The sequence below is a fragment of the Chroicocephalus ridibundus genome, chromosome 1 (genome assembly GCF_963924245.1).
Source record: "Chroicocephalus ridibundus chromosome 1, bChrRid1.1, whole genome shotgun sequence".
NCBI classification, from domain to species: Eukaryota; Metazoa; Chordata; class Aves; order Charadriiformes; family Laridae; genus Chroicocephalus; species Chroicocephalus ridibundus.
The window spans coordinates 207696832-207724334 of NC_086284.1; the positions used below are offsets into that span (position 1 = coordinate 207696832).

At 38.8% G+C, this 27503-nt stretch overlaps 1 protein-coding gene across 9 annotated transcripts in view; it reads right to left on the reverse strand.

The window, feature by feature from the left end:
* MAGI2 (membrane associated guanylate kinase, WW and PDZ domain containing 2) overlaps positions 1-27503 on the reverse strand; it is a 755492-nt gene that overhangs the window by 464274 nt on the left and 263715 nt on the right. The gene's annotated exons all lie outside the window — the stretch shown is intronic.

Below are 27503 nucleotides of genomic sequence, written 5' to 3' on the forward strand. Positions count from 1 at the left end.
TAAGATTATAGGTTTCTTCTATTTAACTATCAAAATGTCAGAGAGCTAGAATGGAGAGCAATATAACTGTATTTGAACCTAACAAAAATGCCTTTGGGATTACTGGGTAACTTTGAAAAAGAACTGCCATGAGAGATTCTTACAAATGTCTTTGATTGAATGAATCAAATTTAAAACCTCAGTGTTAATCCTAACCTTGTTCTTTTGGATACTTGTCCATCTCCTGCCTTTCATATTCGCTGTCACACGCATGAGCTTCACCAGACATTACAACCATGTGTTCTTCCGAGTTATTGCAGAAAATAAACCCATATGACCTCATTCAGGAAAGCCTCTAAAATCACTGAAGTTTATCAATTCACTTAAGATGCAGGAATAAACAATACGAATGACAGCCAAGCAACCAGAATGTCACAGCGACTGAAGCTTGCAGGGCAGCAGACAGCACAGTAGTCTCAGAAATACTAACTCTAATGTTAGAGTAGAAGCACATACGTGCAAACGTTTCTGCTCAATGATTTTGAGGAAGATACTATTTAATAGCATTTATCCCAATATCATTCCAAGATATTAATTTACTACAGAGATGTAACTAGTAAAGTAAAAAAAACAAATACCTAGAATTACGATGATCCTTACGGGTCCCTCACAACTTGAGATATTCTAGGATATTATACTTTATCAGTACAGATTTTTGAGGACCACTGGAAGTGAAATTAGGTATACACGGGATACCAGTGAAGATTGTATGACTGGTGGGTGTACAGGTTTGACTGCCAAGTTTTTTTCTAATAATTCTAAGAAAGAAAATACTTTCTACAAAAGATTTATACACACCATAATTTTCACCCTCCAGCCTTTTACTTGGGCCTAACACTAGAGCAAATTACTACCTGCAGCCAAACTTCCTCAAGTTGCTGGGTTGAAAAAATGTTGGAGAAAGCCAAATGTGACCTCCAAGTTAACAGAGATGATGAAATAAAATCATTTCTTGTTATGGAAATTTAGAGGGTATGTTGATAAGATACAGACTGATGGGGACTGATAAATCCTCACAGTATAGCATAAAGATATCCAAGCTGGTAAATGAATGCATTCTATTAGAAATATATCTTACACCAAAGTGTGAGGCACTGGAAATCTGTAGAGAATCAGATTGAGTTGGATAATCAAGAAACACACTAGATGTTATATCCTGTTTGAAGAATTATGTCTGCTACAGAGCTTTACGGCTGTCTAGAAGCCATTAAAGTGCATTTAGCTGGAAGTGAAACAATATTTTTCAGTGTTCAAATGTGGCAGTTTTGAGTGCGAGACAGAAGACAATTTAGGAACCTCTGAAACACTCGTTGGCGTAATAGCAGCGATCCATCCTCCCTAAAGCAGCAGCTGATGTTTTCGTTTTCTCCTCCATTTAACTAGCAAAGTGCTCAGACGAGCTTTTGTTAAGCCCTGGTTTTGCAACTCTTTGCGGGTCTTGAGTCCTAGGAGTTCTTTGAGGCTCACCTGTTCCGCGCAATGCTTCGTCCCCTTAATTCATGCACTATAAGGCATTTCCTCTGCCTCGTAAACAAAGTGGGAGTTTGTTTCCATAGAAACAACAACAAACCTGGGACTGTTCCTGTTTCCACTACTGCGAGGCTCTGGTTTGCTTCCTTAGGAAAAGCGTAAGGATCCCACATCCCTCCGTGGAGCGGATGCAAGAGCAGTATTTGCCCAGATCAAGTCTAATTCTCTTCAATTTTATTTGAATCATAAACTGATCTTGCAACTCCTATGTTTATCGGGATGTAAGCCACACATTTTATATTTCATAATTACACTGTTATTACCCCATCACCATAATACAGCTTTTGGCTTCAACTAACGTTTTAATGTCATTCCGCTTTATTCAGAACCGGACCCTTTCACATTATTTCTTTGGCCAAGTAATAAAATTATTCAATAATGCCAAAATTCAGCACACAAAAAAACGTCAAAACAATACAATATTATGTAGAAGCTGACCTAAATAGACGGAACCGTCATTTTTATATCATAGTTTACTTTTCTCTTTCTCTGCCTATACTATACATATGAAATACTAATTTCTGTTTGCTGCAGCTTCACTAGTACTGCAGTACAGCAAATGGAATACTTTAACTCCTTTATTATTATTTCTGAATAATTTAACTCAGCACTTGTTTCACATAGTGATTTCCTAAGACTACAGAACTGACTCAAGTTCTTAATTCAAGACCCTGATAGGTATGACATTTAGCAACTAGTAAATCTTTTTTTTTTTTTTTTTAAATTACCATATATTTGCACTATCGACTCCTTGTTTCAGAGCTTCTACCTATGTCCAAACCTTTGGATTCTGCCCTGCCTGCCCTTTCCCATATGCACACAACATGTGTGGATCTTGTTTCACAACACAGACATAAAAATATCTGTGCAACTGTACAATAATCTGACAGTTGTATTCATTAGAAACATGGGTACTCTGTGTCCTCATCAGCAAGTGATGTGAAAAAGTGCAAAGGAAAGAAATAAGGGACGCCCTTAAGGCTTTGAATATGCAATATTACAGTACAGTTTGCAAATACCATATTTTTATTTGATTTTCACAAAATAGCTCTTTTGATAATGAGCATTAACCTTATTCTCAAAAGGTGCTAACGGAGCATCATTCCTGATCACAGACCTTTCCATGTTAACTCTTCTGTTGTTTTCTAATATCATTCTCCTTTTAGTTTTTATGGGTTTTCCTTGCAGTCAATACTCATTCATTTCTACCCACTGGTGCTTTAACTTTTCTGAATTCATTACAATGACTGTCCTGTGGAGATCTGTTTTTCTGAAAGTTTACACTATCACTCAGATGAGTAGTTTCATTGACCTCAGAGAGCAGAGAGCGCGCTGCTGATTAATAAGTACTCAACGCAAACCCCAGGTGCAGAAAATCACTCCACTTATCACTATTTTCTGCCTTGTCCCCTTTCAGACTTTTAAAAAATTTCCTGAACTTTTACGAGCTGTCTTTGTTATGCTTTTTACGGGGGGGGGGGGGGGGGGGTGGGGGAGGATAGTCTGAAATAAAAAAGCAGGTCACATCTCAACAATTGTAAGCCTCAGAGCTTGAACTGAGACTCAGGGATTGAAATGGAATGCAGAGAAAGAATTCTGCTCTTTTTAGGGCTCGAATGAATGAAAAGGATACTCGAATCAAAATCTCTTAGTTGATTCACATATTCTTCGAGCCACTGTACAAGTCTAGCCTTGACTAAGTTGTAAATCTCAGCAACCCAGAGGCTTCTCAGAGATATTCCTGGTCACACGATTCATCACCTTGGTTGACTTAAGGGCCCTCATGAAATACAACAAAATCTCCTGTCTCAAGACTTCACATATCATCTACAGAACCACAAAAAAATGCTGGCATCACCTTCAGAAGATTCCCTAACTAGACAGGAGAATGACAAATATACAATCTACCTGCCTATCAGGCTTACATAGCTTTTACTTTCAAACAACACAGCATACAATAAAACAAGAACTTCTACTCCCGAAAACACTCTGTGTGCTAGAGATTCTGCTATTACTGGATAAATTAGGATAATCTTGTCAAGAGTATACAAAGCTCTGCCTCTTTCAAAATTGCATCAGGAATATAGCTACTGTTGACAATTATTACATCACTACTCACTCAGGGAGTGTAGTCATAGGACGAGGGGTAACGGTTTTAAACTGAAAGAGGGGAGATTTAGATCAGATATGAGGAAGAAATTCTTTACTGTGAGGGTGGTGAGGCACTGGAACAGGCTGCCCAGAGAAGTTGTGGCTGCCCCATCCCTGGAAGTGTTCAAGGCCAGGCTGGATGGGGCTTTGAGCAGCCTGGTCTAGTGGGAGGTGTCCCTGCACATGGCAGGGGGGTGGAACTAGATGGTCTTTAAGGTACCTTCCAACCCAAGCCATTCTGTGATTCTATGATCACAGTGCTTCAGTTACACATAAAGAATTGAGCTTGTGACATCTAAGAAATTTATAGTAAAGAGAATGTAGTTTGAAAGAATACCATGATGTGTATAACATCCATACACAAATGCTTCCTCATAGAAACTACTGTTCTCAGGAACAAAGAATGTGATCAAATCACAAACAGCAGCATCACCAATAAAATACTGAAAAAAATCATGGCAAGAGTTGCCTGTTCAATTTTTTCTGTATCTTGGAAATGTCAAATAGTGGGGTTTTTTTTCAAATATCTGGTTTCTCAGTTGCCTTTATCTGATCTGTCTTAAATGAACTCCTCAAGGTTACAAAAGCTCACACTATTTGTCAATGAGACCGTACCAATGCTCACTTTTGAGATAATCCTCTAAGCTCCACTGATAGTCAATGGAATAAGTATTCTTACAACACATTTTTAATAAGCGGAGTCTAAAGTGACGAGTGCTTGTGTTGGTGGCCACATCATAGGTGTTGGAAGTTCAAGGGGATGAACTTCACTCTATAATTTATGGCTTTACTGTGATAGGTATTAAGATCAGGAGATACAAATGTAATCAAGGCCATGAATGGACAGGATGCTTTAGTCTTTAAGACATAGATGCAGGAATGGGGAGATATTACTTCAATTTATCGTTTTGCTCTTTTGTGATCTTGGCCAAGTTATCTAATTGCTTTGAGTGAGATTCATCTTAATTAATCATCTTCTCTGTAGATATCTCAGCTAGTTATCCAGACTCCCTGTGTGGTTAATAGACGAGATGACTCATGCCCTCAACACCCATTTCTCTCTGAGGGCTACAACAGGAGTCTAGCAACTAGTTCAAATGTAAAATTGCATTATAAATGTACAAAGGTAGGTGAGAGGAATCTTGTTCTGTGTTACAGATCTGGCTAGACTAGACACACTGGATATAAAAGAGTTTCTATTTTATCTGACTTTGAAAGGAAAACTTAAAAGTCACTTCAAAACATACCGGGAAACAGAAAAAAAAATACTTTGAAATGTGCTAGACCCACTAACCATTATTTCCTTAACCATTTTCTAATGGTGTTCCTAAGTTCCTAATTGAATAATGGGGCCAACAACATTTTCTTGCTTGCAAACGTGCTGCAAATTTACACAATAAAAATACCCAGTTAACATGATAATGGGAACATACAAGTACCTAGGAGAGATGTTGTATACAGCACTACCTGTATATGATCTTGTAAAGGTGCTGAATAGCCTCAAAATGGAATGAAATAAATCCCCTGTACTATATCATTATGCTGAGGCTGAACATAATAAAAATTTAAGGTCAGAAACTAAAAATTTAAATCTTTTATATTCATATTCTTGATTATGCCAAGGCATGAGCGTCCCCTATATAGTCTGCATATACATGTCAAGAAAATTCACTGTGTATTTATCATCTTCTTTCACCAAACAAACATTTGGGAACAAGCAGTTTGGCAAGCAGATAAAATGAATGGAATAATAGCTATTTTTACAAATGCCCTTTTGACCTTCATGATTCATTGATCAAATGCTGATTTTCTTCTTCCTATTTTATACATAGGAAATTTGTACACCTCTTTATGCTGCTTGGTTGAACCAGTTAGCAGAGGTTAAGGATTACTGAATTCTTTCTCATCTGTTATTCAAAAGAGTAATCTCATTTCACATGGAAAAAAAAAAATTACACTAATGGTTAAAGACATATACTTCTTCTTCTTCCAGCTTCTGGAACACCATGCTAATGCATTCCCCATCAGTGGTACTTGCAAGCATCCTAGATCATGGGGCTATGGCAGCCCTATCAATTTTATTTATTTGAGGGTTTGTAGGGAGCAGATATACATTCTGGATTTTCTACTTGAGCAGGTATATTGCTCAAGGCATCATAAGCACTACAAAATTATCTTGCAGTTTTAGTGCATCTTTCTGGCTCAAATTATGTAGGGGAGTATTCACAGAAGGACGTGAAGATTAAGCATGGCTGGGAATGGATGCCAAATGCCAAAAGCTGCTTCTGATCTACTGGTTGGAACGTCCAGGCTAAACTCTCTAAGTGAGGTCAGCAGATCACAGGCCAAACTGTTACTTAATCAGGAAATGAGCTCAGTCACGTTCATGTACCGCAATCACTAAGGTTTATATGCCATGCCAAATGAGCACTTGACTTCTGTCTCATTTTGAACTTCAGAAAGAGAAGAACTCAGGACCTTCTCTTTGTTCAGCATGTCGGTTATCTTCTGATGCAGGACATCCAATGAATATTATGTTACACATATAAATGCAGAAAACAAAACCCCTTCAAGTTAGTAATCATATATTTAATATAAAACTATAATATTAATACATTGGATTTAGTCTCTGCTTCAACGACAAATCAAATCAACTGCTAAGAGTAGCAGCTTTAAAAAAGCCTATTGCATATTTTCCAATAAATCATTCAGCCATGCCACTGTTGGAACCAATGGCGTATAAGCTATAGTGTAATCTATTAATTAGTAACATTCCAAACAAATCAAGATAGTAATAATTTTAAAAACACCTCAACGTTTTCTTCAAATATAGCATATTTGTCAGTATAGCATACTGATAAAATTCATTAAGGAAATTTATCATTCTTGAGATCCAGTCCTAACACTGTATATCACAGAAGCAATAACCAGAAAAAGAAACCTATTATTTCAGTGTCTGTCCTTTTACGTCTGTCCTGTCACATGTTTGCGCTGGAAACATAAACACCAGCTTTCATTTCAACACGCAGAATATAAAATGCTCCATGCACAGGACAGACCCTACAAGCTGCTGAGCTGTAAGCAACCATGTGAAATCTTTAATACAAATCCATAAATCAATGTACAAAGCTTCACCTGGTTGCTTATCATTAGTTCCTACTTAAATGGAAATGTGCTCTAAATAATTTAACAGAGATCAAATTACCTTCCTGTCTTGTACATGTGGCCCTCTACATTTTTCCTTTAATATTGTATGATGTGCCCTGCATTTACTTTAGGAAATTATTCTCCATTACATCACTTAGAGTAACACGGTAACAATCCAAATCAATTTCTAACATGTTAAGTGAGAAATATTTTAGATGCCAGCAGTAGCAGGAAAACTAGAACATAAACGGGCAATCTATTTGCACAGACCCACCTTGCATTGTATATACAAAAAAGTGTTTACCACAAAAAACGTAAAAGCTTCCTATGCAATTGGTGGAAATGCCAACAAAAGGGGGAGGTTCTCTAGAAAATGCACGGGCCACACAAGCAATCTTGCATTGTTGCAGCACTGCTCCCAAAAACAACAATCTGTTTATGAACAACTCATGAAAATAAGTCCTCACACCTTTTCTGGTCTGTTTTTTCCCTGTCATCCTGCTCACTATATACTCCTTTCTTATCTCTGTCAATACCAATTAGAATTGATAGTGCATAGCATCTTGGAGGAGGCACTGAATTCAATCCTAGATGAAGGTTTTTTTTCTTGCAGAACAAACCCGCTTATTTGATCAAAAAGGTGCAATGGAAATGTTTGGTGCTTGTTAATTGTCTCCAGACATAGATCAGAAAACAAAGAGGGGGAAAAAAATCAGCAAAAAGTATCCTGAAACAAACAAAAGTAAATGCACACAAGACATATTGTGTCAAGGCTACACAACTATTATCATTTAGCGTTTGTACTTCAGCAGCCAGAGCTACCTGTCAAGACTGGTGCTTTCAAATTACTTAGCTGGATAAACATGCATTTACGGTTTTCTATTTCTGAAACCGCTTTTCTAAACAAAGCAAGCTACCCTGCTTTGCCACACTGAATGAACAGAGAATAGAAAACCCAACCTGAGACTAACATGTCATGGCACAAGTTTTCTGAAGAAGGGCCATATTCTGACTGCCCACTTTATGCCTAATTTAGTCATGTAATATATAAAGTGAAATATCTGGCATTAGTGTAATCATTCAGGGAGCCTAAGTGATGTTCTTGAGTCCGACACCACCGCAAAAGTCTGACGAAGGACTCCAACCTCACTGAGGCACCTATTTCTCCCCCTTGACTGACACATTTAAAGGAGGATTTAATGCATTTAACACATTTAATGCAGGATACATTGAATAGGAGGATACTCTACAGGTAGCTAATACAAAACCCTAAGCACCGGGAATTTATGAACAGGCACACAGCCTGCAGCCTCAGAGATACCTTCTTCTGGTTAGAATTCAAAATGCAGGGTACTTAACGGAAACGGTTAGCAGTATGGTTATAACTAACCATAGCCGTAAATCTCACCTACTTCTGTATCTGGAATTCAACACATATTCCGAGTGCCCATGAAGGCCATTCCTCCTTATTTTTTGGCAGGTTTAGCTACGGAATCCTCAGGACATCTTGAACTGACCTCTGGAATACATGTCTTCATTTTCTCCTGGGTTTTGTGCTACATCTTAGAATTAGCATTTTAGACTAATTCCTTAGGGAAGCAGGATCTGCTTCATCCAAACTCAGCAAAAGATCTGAGTAAAGAGAAAGACTACATTTCACATCTGTATTTCATTTGGTTCAAACGCCCTTCAAAGTTATACTCCACCACAATTACAAAACATTACTGGTAAAAATGATATGACTACCTGCACGTTTTTGCCTCTTGGTTAAGCAGATGCTAAAGAATAGCTTTGCATTGACGTTAATGGCATTAAAGACCAGACTTTACGTAAGTATGTAACCAAAATAAACACAGTTCCCTGAAACCTCCTGTATTAGCAATCATTTCTACATGACCCATAATGATTTCCTTTCAAAAAAACTCCAAACTACTACCTAATTATAATGGAAAGCTGAGTTTCATCTGAAAAAGACAGTACTGTACAGCACTTCATGAAAAAGGACTGGCTAGCTTATATGCCAATCTTTCTGTAACTTTAATTCTAGAAATGCATGTAAGCAAAGCAGCGGCAACTGCACTGTGCTTCAGTAGCCACGGCCGAGGCACTTGCCAAGTCCACAGCGGGTGCTGGCGTAGACTTTTGCTCTGTTTCACAGCTGTGCACGGAGTCGGAAACGCTGGCACTGGAAATACCAATGCATCAGACGTGCAGGGATGTTTGTCCTTTCTATGAGAACAAATTACTCCTTAAAACCACATTATTCAATCCATTTTCATGTGAAATCATCAGACTGAGTACCCCAACCTATGCGCACATATTTTGAAAAAGCTTTAAAAAAATCTACAGTGCTGTCAGCCACCTTTGCATTTTTTAGACATTTCTTTCTCTTTTCTAGAAGGCCACAGAATACCTCAATGTGGAGAAATAACAAAATGTCTCAGTGCAGTGTAGGGGCAGAACTAAGGCTATTTGATGAAGACAGACACAGGAAGGATCTTAAGTTCAAGTCACAACAGTATTTCAAGCACTCGCTGACTTTTAACAGTTCAGAAGAAACAAGGAACGCTTTCTCTAAAAAACCTATTTAGTGATCAACCTACATGGTGACATTTTATCCCTAAGGACAACAAAAAATGGAAAGCAGTAAATGACAGAATGATGACTGAGTGAAGGCATCAATCCTTAAAAACAATGAAGCAGTAATACACCAACGAAAAGTATATTCAGGTGACTAAAGGTCAAAAAAAAAAGAAAAAGAGAAAGAAAAAAAAAGAGCGAGCTCCTTTTTGGGACTTTCCATAGAAAGACAGCTTCATGCAAGGCTGTTTTTTTTATGACTCCCACGTTTTAGGGTTGTAAACTGTTCCTTTCCCCTCCAAAGGACATGTGCCAGTCATTCTAAGAGAGACTACTATTTGCCATTACGGCACATAATTGTGACTGTGACATCCTACAACACTCACAAAAAACTTAAAAAATTCTATTTTTTTTTTTATTATGGCCAACGCTACATGATACTTATGAACTATTAGAACTGTGACGTTACCATTGTCAATCCATGCCTTGAATTTGGCAGATGTTGTACGTGAAGTGTTACCACAGGATATAAGGAAAAGGAAAGGAAATAAGACAACAGGTATAAACTCACAAAATAATAAATGGGACATACGAGGTATTGCTTTACACATGACATGTGACAGAAATACATTTTTCACTTTGTCTTGTCTTGTATTTGTGACGCTACTCTATTCTGCAATCCCAGGTCACCTGCCATGTATTGTATTAGAGTTCCCTCTACTGGCTGTGTTACTGAAGCTGTTCCTTAAGAATTCGCGAAGTAAAGTAAACTTTTACTTTACTTTTACTCAGTCTGTTTACTGACTTGAAGTTCTTACACTGAAAAACGAAAGCCTTCTCCTGGTGACATACTGAACCAGAAGACCAACCCACATACACACAGCAATAGATTTCCCTGGTCAATCGTCTTACACGGAATATACCGTCCAGTTTGCTAAGAACGCAGTGTTCAAAGTATTGAACAGGGAACATATTTATTTCACAATAGAATCTTAGGAAGATTCCATAATCTAAAAGTCTCAGGGCAATGCGAGGATTTGAAATGGAAATAGTATTTTAATGTCAATGATAACATAGGTTGCATATGCACGGATAATTTCTTAGCCAACAATTTAGAAAGTTATATTGGTTTTAGTCGTTACAAAAGAATTCATTGCTGTGAAGGAGGACTCAAAATCTGACTTCCTTAAAGAACTCTGCAAGTTTAATCAGAACTAGTCAAGACCTTCACTGCATTCTAATAAGAAGCGTAATTTCTTGGCCGTGTTATTTTGCAGCTGCTGTTTATAGTTTCAGATCCTCTGCCACCACTCATCTCTCTCTTCTGTAGTAGCAATACACTTTCAGAACATATTGTGACAATTGTTTTTCTGGAACTCAAAATCAAGAGTGAACCAGATGCACTTCCTGAATGACAGTTGATTATGCCTGAAGATGGTGGATGAGTTACTAAAATTCTTGGAATTTCACCTGGCACCTGAATGTTCACAGCACAGCAATACAGGAAAATGCTTATAATTTTCAAAGGCATATGGGGACCACTGCCACACCAGCAGGAAAAATCCACTTACTGAGCTCCAACAAAGGAAATATCCTGCTTTAAATATGAACTGTTGGAAAATTGGAAGATGCCGAGCAGTCATAAGGTCCTTCCTAATTTCATTCTGATGCTAATTTATCATACAGCACTGAAATCCACAATGAAGCCTAAACTAGGCTCAACTTCTATTTCATATTCTAGTTGAGATCTACTGCCTGGTCTTTGGGAGCTTAAATATCATTACTTAATTTTAGGCCTTTATATAATTTCATGTCCAAATCCTCCATAGGAGGACGTTCACACAGTTTGAATGTCAAGTATCTATGTGGGGGAGCTGAGGTGAGAAGGAACTGCATACAAAATACAGATCAGCTAGAAAACAGTTGCACAGCATCAATGAGGCTGTGTATTTCCTACAGTCTTAACGAAGAAAGGATAGATCACTAGAGTTGCACATATTCAAATTTTGCCTGGGACTGAATTTCCTTTTAAAAGAAACATGTCATCTTTAAAGTTTTAGCAAAGATAAACTGGATTTTATAGAGTTAAATTACATGCTGCAACAGAGTCCCAAATCCATTTGAGTTGTTTGTTCAAACAATACCAATGTGATACAATACACTGGTACCTGCCACTCAGTCATTCTCTCCTGACCAGTTATGTCACAGCTGAGAGTCATAGAATCATAGAATCATAGAATTGTTGAGGTTGGAAGGGACCTTTAAGATCATCGAGTCCAACCTTTAGCCTACCCTGACAAGAGCCACTTCTAAACCATGTCCCTCAGTGCCCCATCTACCCTTTTTTTAAACACCTCCAGAGATGGTGAATCCACCACCTCCCTGGGCAGCCTATTCCAATGTTTAATAACCCTTTCAGTGAAAAAATGTCTCCTAATATCTAATCTAAACCTCCCCTGACGTAACTTGAAACCGTTTCCCCTCGTCCTATCACTTGTCACCAGGGAGAAGAGGTCAGCCCCCATCTCTCTACAACCTCCTTTCAGGTAGTTGTAGAGGGTGATAAGGTCTCCCCTCAGCCTCCTCTTTTCCAGGCTAAACAACCCCAGCTCCCTCAGTCGTTCTTCATAAGGTTTGTCCTCCAGGCCCCTCACCAGCTTTGTAGCCCTTGTAGTCTGCATCTTACGAATATGTAATGAAGATATTATGTAGGGCTTTGCATTTTTAACATCTTAAATGCAGTCCTTGTCAATAGTGTGGTGGCTGTATACCTTACACATGAACCGGTATTTTTTACAAGATAACCCTAATAAGACTTCATCCTTGAAAACCATTTAAGAATATTCTCCACGTACCTGTATATGGTTTCCCTAACGCCAATGGGACAACTCAGAGATTTAAGCTAAATCTCCATTCAACTGCTTCTGCTGCAGCAGGGCCTTGATTGTTTTTTTAAGGATTGATGTATTTTGGTGGTGTCAATTGAGTAAACTTTCACAAGATTAAATTATACTTAAAAGTAACCGGGCAGTCTCATGTATTACCTGTTTTTAAATAGGTGCAAAGACAGACTATTCGGTGTCATTACATGCATTAAAATAAGGCTGACTGGCCTGTGTTATGAGTGTGCAGTTCTTCATGAGCTACGGTGACAGAACATAAAGATAGCTGGAGTGTTTGAAACATACTACGGAAGAGAGGTAAGAAAGGATAAAGCAAAAAGAAAATATGAGTTTGGAAGGACAGGAGCCAGGCCAGGGCTCGGTTTAGCAAACCCATCTATAAAGCACTCATTCTGCACACAAGCCATCTACTATTGAGATGATGATCCAGTTGATATGTAAAGAAAATTAATAGCCCAGAAGAATGGAACGGCCTACATGTTAGTTAAACTTTTTGTTTTAATCTCAAAAACTGAAGTAATTGAGATTTTCCATAAATTAAAAAAACCCCAAAACTATGGAAGAACCTTGCCTGCCCCTCTTAAATGCATTTTTATTTCAGAAAGTCCCTGAAACAGGTTTAAACATAACAGAACATTTTTGTCAATTAGGAGGTCAGCGTACCTTCTCGCACAATCGAATTCTGCACCCTTGGATTCCTGCTCCTTGTCAATTGTAAATGTAAAAACCGCAAGGTTTCAGCTAAACAAGCAGAAAAACTGAAAAGACAGGCAGCCAGATGACAGCATCAAACAACTGCCTTTGCTGTGAAACTGCTGACCTGGGCCTCCAATAACATGACAGTGGTAAAAACAAAAAGGTGCTATATGCTTTGTAGTGTTAAGAGTAACGGGAGGAAGTTCATATACCAAAGCGGGTAGAATGAAGGGCAGAAAAGATGTTACAGTAGTACTGACAACATACGAGAAGTCTGGTTTTGGTTCACCTTAACATTAGTATAGCATGATAGGAATTAAACCACCCAATGTTAATCTTATCTGCTGAATTAATTTTGTTCAGATATACCTGTCCTTCCAGGTGGATTTAAATTTACACAGTCCTCTAAGGAAACACTCGTTTTAGCATTAAAACAAAAGTGCCCTATGCCTAATTTATCTCGATGCTTGGTTTTCTCAAATGAAACTACTGCCTGAAGTTAATCTTTGCTGTACATGATAATGGCAAAAAAAGCACAATAGAAAAAGCAGAGAGGCACGTGTAAGCTGAGTTTTGATATATATGGGTTCAGATATGTTAGATATGTTAGTCTAAACATTTAAGTAGTGGAACATTTGAAAACGACTGAAATCAAATGGCTGCACCAAACACCCAACTTCATCGCAGTTGCTCCTGACCTGCGGTGGAGACAGTCCCAAGAGATTTGGCATCCTATGCATTCATTGCCTTTGATGCCAATGGCTGTGGGAGAAGGGATTACAGCCACTTTGAAATTCCTCCCTCTCCTGGCAAATCTACGTTGAATATAACCACAAAGGGTAAAAATAATTAAATGGAATTTTTTAGCGTTGCATGAAACATGAACGTTTTTGAGATCCATTCAAAACAGGTGGAGATATGTGGCTTTCTGCAGTATCAGCATGACTTTCCACCTCCTAAATTAAATACAATACTTCCCGGTTCTCAAAAAACTATTCTTTTTCAATATGCATTTCTAGAGAACCACTATGATGCGTGATATACCGGCTTTCAATTAGATAGAGATGTGCTAATAAAGTCCTGTATTATCATTTCATAGAACAACCAGGTTTTGCTAATTTGTTTCACACCAAACTTCCTAGCTTTAATTAGTAAGAAGAAAATATCCATTCCATCTGATTAAAGATCCCCAGGTACACTCATGTCCGTCTGAGGAGGTTCTTGTGAAGATTATGGTAATGAGTAATTACCTTAGGCTAAAAGCTCTTTTTATTCCATTGTCTGGAATGAGGAACTTGAACTGATCCCTCTCAGGACAGAAAAAAAGGATGAAATATTAAATTATATTCAAATTCTGGTTGGATAGTCAAATTTACCTCTGCATTTTCTCTCTACTGATTTAAAAAAACCAACCACCTTCTTTTCCATGACATACGCTCATACCCTGTATATGGTGGATGCAGAACCTCTCTCCTGCTTAAGACAGTGATGGTCTCCCTGGAAGTATTCACACCCTCTGTAGTGTGGGGTTTTTTCTTTCTTTTTTTTTTTTTTCTTTCCTTTTTACTTTACAGGGTGCACCTCTTTGATAGGTACTAACATTTTTGACCCAGATCTAAAAGGAAAGAAATTACAGCTGCAGCCTTAACTGCTTAGGAAACATGAATACATTTCTCAGATGTTAATTTTAGTGGCACTGAGCTCTCATGCCAAGTCAGATGCTTGATTTAAGGTTTGTACAGCTGAATAGTACAGTCATAAAAAGGCACTTTCTGCTGACCTTATTTTTTTCTCAAAGACTTTTAATCCCTCATTACTAAGAACGAGAAGATGAAAGAAGCCCTCACAGAAGCAAGAGTACACCGGAGGCAGACTTGCCCTGTAACACATCCCACGGAGGAAAGGGCAGCCTGGGCAGCTCACAGGTTGCCTACACACAGGCTGAGAGAGAGATGCATGCCGCGGTCAGCCCCGTGTCTCTCCTGTCCAGGCTGAAGATCAACAGTTCCCTTCTAGTTCATGCTCTTAGGCCTCCTTCCCACAAAAAATCCCTCAAGTTGGGGGAGGGATGCATGCTCGCCTGGGCCTTACCCTGTTGTGGCATTTTGACAAGACTAGGTTCCTACCTAAACTTAGGAATGACAGAATTGACACTGGTCCACTCGTCCAGACAAAATCTGAGTGCCACTCATAATTCCATTTTTGTTTTTAAACGAGAATAATCTTCCTTCATCTTCTTGGCAGTGGTTGCCAGGATGCTGGAATGAGCGTGAGAGTGTATGTGCCTGTGTTTGTGTGTAACCAGAGAGAAAGAGTAGTCAACAGGTATTATCTAAAGTGCCCCTCTCAAAGACATTCACTCTGGTGGGACAGAGAGTTCCTCCCTGGCTCTTGCACACCTTGTTTGGATTAACTTGGTAACTGGTTCCATGATTTCTTATTACCATAGAAAAATGGATCAGGATTCATCCTTAAGGGAAATATCTAACAAGTGCTCTAAGTAAAAACAAGATCCGTGGACAACATTGCCCTATTCATTTTTAATGATTTTTGCATATGATGTTAATTGAAATTACGCTTGGATGCACAGCGTGTGCAGTAGGATAGCAGTGTCAGATGAAAGAGTCAGATGAGAGGAAGTGGGGAGAGAGCTGGTTCTTCAAACTACTTGCTTCCAGACACGTCAACTCTTTGAAACTGTAAAATATATCTGAAGTGGTTAAGGAGTCGTTAAAGACATATACCTACTTTCCTTCAGTTGCAGTGTACAGGCACTATATACATTAGCATATCTTTTAAGCAATCTGTTTTCCATGGGACAGAGGGAAACAAATTTCCTATGGACAGATCCACCTTCTCTTTGTATTGGTTCTGCATTTACTTCTGAGGGCAAGCTTGTATTTCAATAAAAAATGTTCATTACCGGAACCGCTGTTTCTCCAAACGCACATACCCCCCTGTAGAGATATCCTGCTGTGTCTAGTTTTCTTGGGAGCAGAGAGGCTGCTGAAAAGGCTGCTCTATCCACAAAGGCACCTTCTGAGCACCAACAGCCAAACTCCTGTTCATGGTGCTGAGTCGTTTCATCACAACTAAGTGCCCGCGACAACCTTGCCGCAGGGTTCAGGACGGCTGTGAGATTCAATACCAAAATCCTTCCGTGGAAGGGCATTTTTAATGAGTTGTTATTACTACAGGATTTTAATTTTCCTGAGGTGGAATGCTGGTGTATCAGCTTCGATGAAGCTGACATCCGTGGTTATTCTGATTCACTTGGAGTGGACTCACGTCTGTGTTTGCCAAAATCCACAGCTGTTTTACCCAAAGTAAAACTTCCTGTGGAAGACTGGCATTTGTAGGTCCAATTATTCAGTCACTTTTCAAAGTCTTTCAGGCAGATCCCTATAAACAAGGAAAACCAAAAAGCCTTACTGTCGCTGACACAGTGAAAGCTAACTTACTGCACAACAAACATATCTACAGAATCACGCTTTCTATCCCCCAAAATCTTGTGCTTATTCATTTTCTTCTGATGTAAAGGCCTCCCATGGTGTGTTGTTATCTCTTATCAATCAGACATTCGTTCCAAACAAAAATAATCCAGGGCAAGTTCTGGACACTCAGATAAACCATTTCTTTGAAAGAAACAAAGTCTTCCCACCTAAGGTGTTGAAGAAGAGGGACGAGAAAAGATCTGAGTAAAGACATTATATCAAAGGCATTATAGCCAAAGAACCGTGCAAGAAGCCCCACTTTGTTCTGTGAAGTGACCTACCCTGCCTGCTGGTACCAGACGAGAACAAAACAACGCTTGGGAAAAAGAACTGGTGATTGCTCTGGTAAGAAATTCCTTGCAGTCAAGTTGTGAGGAACTACAAGATACCTAGCAAATTCCTGGCTTCCAGGAAGGGCTCCTCTCCAGCAGGAGGAGTCACTTGTAGCTGCCGAATTTTGACGATCTTTTAAGGAACTTTATCTCTAAATGCCTTATCTTTATTGAGTTAAAGTGCTTGATTGGCCAGAGAATAGTGGTAGTTTCAGCAAGTCAGTTCCCTTCAACTCACTGGAGGAAATTAGAAATCTATTGAGATAAAATGGGTGCTTGCCATGTAAGATGGAATGGGAACTTCATTAAAAAGCTTCTTGTAAAATAAGCAGTCTAATTATAGCCATTGAATAAGGACAATAGGAAAAAACAAAAACAATGCCTCAGGTAATTATGCAGAGACTTCTCATAATCTCCTTGCACCTGTGGTTTTGTAGCTTTCTGGATTAGGGATTTTTACTGTACAGACTGCGCACATGTACAGGAAAAAAAAAAAACAAACCACACGGAAACAACAGCCCAGCTTGGACTGTTGTTCTATTGTGTTATTACCTTGACTGAAATATAGCTTTAGCAGAGGGGTTTTGTTACGTTTTGGTCTGGTTTTTGGTTTGATTTTTTTTTTTTTTGTTAGAATTGGGGCTTTTTCCACTTTTTTACAGGAATACTGAACTTTTCCTTAGGTCTTCGCAATTTTCTTAAAAGGGCCAGTATGCAAAGTTGTTCTGGATGCAAAAGAAGAAATGGAAAAGTGCAGAAAGCCTTTGCTACTCCGAATAGACCATTAGTGGTTATTAGATGACGCATTAAGCAAGTTCATGTCCTCCCTAAACTTCATGGGTCAGGCAGCAAATTGGCATTGAGTGCAGCTTGGGCTATGCCGGTCACTTTGAAGTAAAATTTCTGATTCAGTAGTCTCAGCTGGCCTCTTAAATGGCCAACGTATTACCGTATTTAGGAAAAGGAAAACACGTAGACATCACTGAAGATTTTGTAGGGTATTTCATTCAATGAAAAGCAAAAGGAGAGAAATGATGAATGTAATAAGTACTCTGAAGACATAGTATCACACATAATTATTTTTTTACCAAATTGGGTTTTTTTTTAACCATGCTAAAAATAACATAGTTCTTTACTCTTTTGCACTAGTAAAGATCAAATGACAAGCAACGTTTGTGAATGAAATACCGAAGGTACTGCGGTTGTCACGAAGCAATGTATTTTGCAGGAAACGAGTAGTTCTAAGGATGTCCAGATATAGAAGACCAATTGGGTATGCAAAAAACTTAATTAAAATTAGCAATAAATCCTTAGGCCATTTCCTCTTAAGTAAATATTCTGCATCATTCAAATTCCTACATGATCTACTCTGACAGTTTTGGAAGGGTTGCTCTTTTTAACAGATTGCAGTCTAACGCCAAAATAAACATTTAATAAAAGAACGTTTTTAATGGAACAGTTCATTTCATCTTCTAGTAGAGTCTATTAAACACACATTCAGTTTAAAAACAAATAAAAGCGATATTACTGAAGGCTTCAGTTTAGGAATTAAGATTTTCCGTTAATTTTTCTTTCAAAATAGCTCTGTAGTTATTCCATTGGCTTTAATGAAGGTATTGCTGGTACAAACCTGATTTTTTTTTTTTCCAATTGCTCCTAAGTTTTATTTTTCTCTTTACCACTTGTGTTCTTTCTGCATTACTTCATGCACTGTATAACTTCATGATAGTATTGAATCTGTAGTATTGGTGTTTTCTTAAAGACGGTAGGCACCAGCCTGCATAACTTATTTTACTATTTGGATACAAAAAGCCGGAGACGTGCAAACTGCTGGCATCAGTATTCTGTCATGTTTCATCTAGAAAAGGGCAAGGCACTGCTCTTCACTTTAACTATGGAGGAACCGTTCATCTCACATCTCTCTAGCTAAGGCTGACCAGGGCAATCCAGGGAGCTCTTTCACAATCGAAACACTTTAACTTAAGAGACATCAAAAAAGGAAAAAATATAAAAAGCGTTACATTTTACAATTCTGTACTCCAGAAATTTCTAGAAAGCAGTGGCTTTAAACACAATTTTCATAAAAATAATGTTGGAACAAATGCTGTTTGTATGCACTGCTTTTAGGGTTTGTTATGCGGGCTATTTAAGAATGACCGAGAAAAGGAAGAGCCAGTTGCCACACGTGTAATTGCACCTCTGAATAGGGCTTTCTCAGAGATAGCGGAAAGCAGAATTCATGCTGTTAAAAGCTCTCTAGAAATGTCATAGGCACACAAAAAAAAAGAAAAAAAAAAGAAAAAAGGTGAAGTATTCTCTGAGGGGTACCATGTCTTTCTGTGGGTAAAGAGCATCTAAAATTGCATGAGTACATCTAGAGAGGACACAGCCACTGCAAACTCCTCTCAAGATAGCACTGAGGGCAGACCAAAGAGTGGGTCCATGTATTTTTGGACAGAATTCCTACCCAGCACACCACAGAGTGCCCATATCCACTGCTCCTGGTTATCTTCTCCTCTGATAATATCACTGCTTCTGTGACCCCATCTCCCTTAAGTGAAGCTTCATGCTATTTTTGATGAAGGGGAAGATTCGCTTTACTGATTAGTATACATCTTGGTAATACTCGTGAGTTGAGGAGGACAAAAAGAATGAGGAGGCCTTGAAAACATGATCAATGCCACGTCCCACTACTGGAAACACGGAAAATTGCAAATAAAAGACTTCATCATACGTTTTTGTTCAAGTAGGCCGTAACTTTGCAGAAATGCAAGAACAAAAAATGATGTCAACATGTCAGAAAACAAGACATTTTAACACCTCAAAATTGTAAACCATTTTGTTCAACATCTTTATAAGGGGAGCAACTCAAAATGCTAAATGACTCAGTATAGCTATTCTTAGAGCTTATTTAAATTCTCTTAAATTAAGAGAAAGTAAATAGTGCCCCCACCCAAACAGTGTCTACCTTTCCACAAGGATGTGCTTCCGTTCTTGCCTTCCTGACCATTTATTTAGGAGCTTGCTCGCTTGTGACATTTCTATCACTATGATTAACTAAACTCTAAGTTGAGTTCTCATTTCTAGCATCATTTTTAATTCTTCCCCATTTCCTTGACATCCCTATTTTTAAAAATGAGGTGACAGAAAGGAAGTTTTCCTTGTGATTCATCATAAAGAGAAGTTAATTACTTTATGGATACTATTCCTCACGCTCAGTTATTGTTATTTAATGGGCCAAGGCCTGCATTTTTATTAGGACTAAGTCGATACTAATTTTTCTTCTGGTGTACTCTAGAAATCAGTTCTAAGTCACCGAAGGCATGACAGAATTGCTTTTTTACCTTGGGACTGCTCTGATGTGGAGAACTGAATCTGTTCATGATTCAACTCAAATCACCTCTCTGCTGTCCTGCAACAAGGCACCCTTGACATCCCTCCTCTGAGCAGCGTGCAACTGGGGTACTAGGGAGCACTCATCCTTCTGATTCGGGATTTTTATACACATAGGCATAGCTACATAGGCATCCTCACTAAGAATTTTTATTTCTTTACAACAAAGAGTCTCTTAGCTTAGTACTGCTCTTTTACACTTTAATCTGTAGGGCTGTTCACTTCGCAGTCAAAGGTGATGTCACACACATAGGTTGCTCACTACACCCATTGCAGGAATGCTCATTTCATCATGATCTTCCAGTGCACCCATCTTAGCTCACCTCCTTTCTTTCAAGTCTAGGTGACACATTAATGGAAAGCCAAGAAACGACGTACCACTGTATCACAAGGACTGGGAGAATTGTTGGACCTGCAGATATCTCAGATAATGCCCTAATCACACCTCTAAGTTGCTTCTTCTCTCAAGTAGACTAACTTAATTTTGCATCTTTGCCTTTCTTCTTCAGCGTTTACCTATCCTCTCATTGCTTTTACTGAACACGCGTTCAATTTCAAACTGTCCTGCTGCCCATTCAGTTCATATTTATTTTTCACTTTCCTGGTGACAGGATTATCTTTCTTAGACGTCTAGTAGACATCTTTCTCTGACCTGGAAGAGTCACAGTTGCTGTCAACATCCAGCTCCTCATTGAAATAAAGCCCCACAACTTTGCCAATTTCCTCCGCCAGGAGCTCTGTTCTAATTCAGCTAAGGCTCAGAGCAGAAAGTAGAATATTATTTTTCTTGCAATGACTTTCGAGGTCAGTAATGGGGTCATCAGTAATTAACATCTAGAATATTTCTGACCATTTCTGTCTTTACTAAAATGGGGAAATCTGACATCCTTCTGCTCCAGGGTGGGTTACATGTTCTTACATATTAAAAATCAGGAGACTTACACCCACTACTTCTAAACTATGTGGAAATTACCAACTTTTGCTTTTAGAAGGAGAGCTGCTGCTTACTGCCTTTCACCCTTCCAGTGTCCTGAAAAGAAAATTACAGGGTAGCACATCTTTCATTTCTGCCTGATGGATAAATTTTAATTAAAGTTGAAATTAAAAAGAGAAAAACATGAGTCAACTGTAATAGGACTATTTATTTATTTTGTGAAAAATAATTAAAATAATACAAAATTGCAAGCTACTTTAAATTTTTGAATTCTTTTCTTTGCTAGAAACTCTTTGTTTATAACAATAAACCGATTAATACTTAACCAGCACTTAAACCGTGGCAATACCTAACCATCTGGTCATTATTGTTCTGCTCTGAACTTCAGGACATTAAGCGTTAAACTAAATTTACAGATTTGGTTAGCTGGTAATATCTACTTCACCTGTTTCTTGAACATGAATAAAAAATAAAACAGAATAGTACTAAAATGTAGTTATATTTCTGAAACTCAGATCACTCTTGCTGATTCACGTTAGGCACCTCACATTTTTGGCACTTCTTATTGTCAGGCCAGAACAATTAATCTTATTGTATTGACGAACCTATAAAATTCAACCCCAGCAAATAATTTAAAGAAAAAAGAACTATTATTTCCAATTATGAAATTAAAAGCCATCTTGTTACTTAAGAAATTAAAAATCTTTCCAGTTTCCATGGATGGCTAGTTCAACAAGAAGTGCAGAGGAGCAACCCCACACACCAGTCTATGCTGGGGGACGCCCAGCCAGGAAGCAGCTTGGCAGAAAAGGACCTGGAGGTCCTGGTGCACACCAAGTGGAACACGTGCAATGTGCCCTTGTGACAAAGAAGCTGAACAGTATCCTGGGCTGCATTAGACAAAGTTTTGCCTGCAGGTCGAGGGAGATGATCCTTCCCCTCTACTCAGCACTGGTGAGGCCACTCCTGGAGTACCATGTCCAGTTCTGGGCTCCCCAGTACAAGAGAGACATGGACATACTGGAGACAGTCCATGGAAGGGCCGCGAAGATGGTGAAGGGACTGGAGCCTCTCCTGTGAGGACAGGCTGAGAGAGCTGGAACTCTTCAGCCTGGAGAAGAGAAGGCTCGGGGGGGATTTTATCAATGTATGTAAATACCTGAAGGGAGGGTGCAGAGACAACAGAGCCAGGCTCTTTCCAGTGGCGCCCAGGGACAGGACCAGAAGGAATGGGCACAAACTGAAACACAGGAGGTTCCCTCTGAACTTAAGGAAACACCTTTTTACTGTGAGGGTGACAGCACTGGCACATGTTGCCCAGAGAGGTTGTGGAGTCTCCATCCTTGGAGATATTCAGAAGTCATTTGGTCATGGGCCTGGGCAACTGATTCTAGATGGCTGTGCTTGAGTAGGGTGCTTGGACCAGATGACTTACGCAGGTCACTTCCACCCTCAGCCATTCTGTGATTCTGCAATTATTGATTGCAAACGAAGACGAATTTCTCATTTTCTCTGCTCAGTTGTTCTAAGAGCAAATTTTCAGAGGCAAACTGCCCTCATTGTTAGGAGGTAGTATGTTATTTCCAATCTGAACATTTCAAATTTCTATTTCCAGCAGTTGGATCTTTATTTTTCTACAGACACAAAGATGGGTTACTCAGGTTTCTCTCCAGGAAAAGAGAAAACTAATTAGTGTTATTACTGATTCTGAAATGCTCATATAATAAATCTGTTCCCTAACTGTGTTCACTGGCACACAGATGCCAGCCACCACACTGAACAGATGAATGGCCAATCATCTTTTTATTTTCTTCCTTGGAAATGGTGAAAATTACTGAGAAAAGTGAATGTTGTTAAGTTCTTTCCAAAGAGATTATTTTGAAACTACTCCTAAATTGAAATCATAAGCAGAAGTAATTTGAGATTGTTTCAGTTGTGCTCTAAGAGATTCCAAACAGGCGTAATTTTACATCTTTCAGGTTCAGAGACCTAAAGAATGGGCCTCCCAGTGTGGTGACATTTTCCACACGCTATATGAGGACTGGGGGTAACAATGGAGTGATTCCTTCCTCACTATTATTACACTGCAACTTGTCAAGCAATTATCTCTGACAGATGCACAAAGCAGAAAGATCACACCCTTCCACACTCCTATACTGAGGTTATGATGAAAAACAAAATCTAAAACACACAGAGACAAGACAGAGACGACATGACACCAGGTTGTAATTGACTCATGAACATTTTTTAGCTGGCTCTAATTCTCATTTTTTAAGGCCCACTGAAACATTGTTGAATTAAAAGCACTCTCAATAGATTCCTTTGCCATGACAACAGCTTGGAGGAGGTTTCAGAACAATTTTATGATACAATTTTTGTGCTGTGCCGTATTATTTTCATGCAATTGTGGAGGGTGCTGCAAGAAAAATATCAAAGTGCCTGCATCTTTACGGTAGAATATGTGGCAGTAACTATCATCTGTTTTTGTGTTGCGCTCTGCTGCATGCTAGAAGTGACCTTGATTCTTCTCTAGATAGGCTTTGATTTCAGATGTGTAACTCACATCATGGCCAGTTAGCCAAATGCCTAAATGCCTTTAAAAACATTGTTCTTTTTTATAAAACAATGCTATATTTAAATGCGAATTGACAAAAAGTCACAAAATCATGGGACTTATTACCCATGAAAAGTATGAACAATTTTCTTAGGTGGCAACGTAGAAGCAATTGGACCATTGTATTTGTTTTTGGTATTTGAAAGGACAAATGTTACATATTTTTGTCCTATGCTTCTACAATACGTCTTTAGGAAGTTCTTGAAGAAATCACACAAACTTACTTGCAGCAAACTCTGTGGGGATCCTGTAAGAGGAAGGGGTATTCTGCACACATCAGGAAGTGATATATAACTCAATGACTGTCTTTGGGTATTTTGTGTGTTTGATTACATGATCCAGTTCATTTTTAATCACTGATAATATTAGGAAAAGTAATCAGAGTTTGTTGCTGTTGTTTAAACAAATGGGCACCTTGAGATAAAGCTGTGTTTTCTTTTCCTGTGCTCTGAAGTCTTCCTCTGCACCTGCACATTTGATAAATGGATGAGACGTCGGGTAATTTACTCCTTAGTCCAAGAGAAGTTTTGAATACTACCCACCTTTTTTTTTACTACCAACTCTCCCCAGTGATATAGATTAATGGGATATCACCATGTTTGAGTCAAGGAAAAATGATGTTCTAAGATTTTTTTATTATGAGCATATTTCATCAATATTTTATTTGTGGCTCACAGCAAACTAATTCTGAGTTACAGTATGTGCTCTTTTAAAATTATCAGGAATACTATAAAGCTGTCAAGCTTCAGCTGCTTGATTTGAGAGAAGTATTAAGTCATTCTTTTAACTGTACTGTCAGTATAGAGCTCTTGTCGTATAGGAAAGAAAAAGAAAAAAATAGAAAAAAATCAGACTGCAAGAGTCCATAAAACTAAGACATGAGAACGTTAGAACTACATGTTTAGAAATAGCGAGCATCACTGTGACATACACGATTTTTAAGACTTCCTATGAAAAATGTGTAAATTATACGCACATTTCTGGGTTGCATCCAAAACCAAAGAGATGAACTGCATATATCAAATCCAAAGGGTTGGAAAACCATATAGACACCAACTCTGGTCCTCTTCAAAATTAGAGCCCAGATATTGAAATGCCAAAGGTTCTCTTGCCCTTCAGGGCTCAGTTTCCACATGTGTTCAGACCACCTAGAATCTGACCCATTCCCTACGCAGCACCTGTCCCCACTTAATACATGAGAACAACGGGGCATCTGTGGGGGCTTGCACAGCCAACCCTTGGCAAAATGGCCCAGGTAACCAGGGCTGTTAAGAATACCTGAGCAGGTGTTTTCCAAAAATTACGTTAAAAAGGAAGATGATCATCAGCTGGATTAAACAGTAATGGGGAGTTACAAGGAGACTTCCAAAACAAAGAAGGCACCAGCTTTAAAGAAGTGTAAAAGAAACGTGGAAATTCGTAACACTGGGGAGAGACCTGGGCGAGGGGACAGCAGCAGCCAAAACCAGGTTTGTCACTGCCAGCAGTTGCCCCACGGCATCACGAACTGCCTCCCCGTGTGGCACAGTGGCAAACTACCACCCTGCATGTATGGGATCCCATCTGCCCATCTCAGCCATCCCAGCTTTGCCTAAATTTTAAGCACTTCATGAACCAGTTTTCCCGAGTACCTTAATGAGCTATGTAGTAAATAGAAAGAGGTAGGCACCTTTAAAGGACTTCATGTCTAATTTAGGTTCAGGTTTTCAAGTGAGTATGACCCTCCTCTAAGAGTCTTCAAAGACACGTACAACTTGACTTTACCTATATAAGATACTTCTGCCTTATGTCTTGACTAGGTGCCCATATGGCCGAGACACCAGTTGGGTACATGTGAAACCGGACTGGATTTTCACCTAAGGTTAGGTGGGATGAATGAAGGTTTCAATGTAAAGAACTATAACATCTGAAATAACTCTAATCCTACAATTTTATCCAGCTGGAAGTTGCCCATTGTCTTTAACAGCTACTGCTTTCAGCGCAATAGATGGCTTGAATTTTAAATGAAGGCTTTATTTTTGAGGCATTTGCTTCCTGTGAGCAACTGAGAAGACATCAAAAAAAGACATCGACGAATATAAAAACCGTATGTATAGTTTGCTGACAAACACCTTCATAGACAAAGACAAGTGTGTTACAGTTGATGCAGTACCTGCTCTCTCACCTCTTACATTTCAGTCTGTATATCAGAATTTTACAAGGATGTTTTTAAGTCCTGAGACACAGGAGATCTTTTTCAGAAAACCTGACAGGCCCTTAATTATACATGTCCTGGAGGACACTGGTACAATACCAATTTTGTTTCCTTGGTTACTAACTCATGTAATCATAATGTATATATTCTACCACAGCATTATTATGACATGCCAAAGAAAGCATGTCATTATTCAGGCTGGCGAACACTTAATAAAAACCAGCTGTACGTGACTTTAGATTATTTAAATTATATCAAGCATTCTCCTTTCATTTGACTTAAAGAAAATGACAGCAGTAAATCAGAGAATGCACATGAACTAAATTAGGATTACATTCATTAAACTCTTGGGCAGTGTTATCTTTATTATCAGCTGCATACAATGGCATTTCAGAGGCACTGATCAGTGTCAATGTCTCGTTGTGAGCACTGTATGAACACAAAAAAGATTCAGTTGGCCAGAAGTAGCTTGACAGATCCTCGACCTCTTCACTAGGAAAGGAATAAATGTCTCGGAGCCGTAACCAAAACACCTGCAACCTCAAGCTTTAATTAGCATACAATAAAATACTTCACTTACCTCGGCTTTTTCGCCTGTTCATTTCTATCTCATGGTAAAAGGATGATAACCACATTTTACCCGCATATGACAAATGGATTTTGTCAATGTCTGTTTAGCTATAGGGTCTCTTCTGAGATCCAAACTGGATGTCTGCAAGGTGCACACCTCAGAGAAGCCAGACTTAAAGGGAAAGTTTACCTTGGGTTTTATAGCTTTGTAACTTTATCACCTTTTGGGAGCTATGAAGAAAGGTAAAATAAGGTAAGGGGATAAGTATGGTCTACAGAGTTTGAACGGATATGTGTCAGAGCAGACAAACGCCATTAATTCCTACTGCAGGCAGAGTTTCCCTTTCCATGGAATAAGAGTCAACGGACAACAGCAGTACCAATGACAGCATTTTCCAGTTTTTTACACCTCGTTTGGGGTGAGGGGCATGGTGGTGAGTTGTTCAGCTGCTGAGGGGTCAGCCACAAAATAGCTCCATCCACTCTCTGGCTGCATTTGGTACTGCTGAATGCACTTAGTCATTTTTTAAAATTAGTTCCATTCATTTTCCAAAGGTGTTCCTTTAGCCCCCTACGGAATTAACTTGGAACCAGTTGAAGATCACTTATATCACATATATAAAAGATTTTCTATAGAAGGTTGGATGCAAAAATCACTACAAGTGATGCACCGCTGGGATCCCATTGCTGCAGGGTTGCTTTTGCCTGTCCAAGCTCACCTTAGAGAAAAAAATTCCTGAAGAAGAATCAATTGTAATGCGGTTTCCTTCATGTATACTTAAAAGTGAATTAAGCTTTCTTGATAATTTGGTGGATAAAAGATTTTAACTTCTGAAAAAACTATCTGTGTCAAAGGGCTTTTTGACAGCCAAAGAATTGGCTGAAGGAAAAGATGAAAAATTTACTGAAGTGAAATTAGCATCATG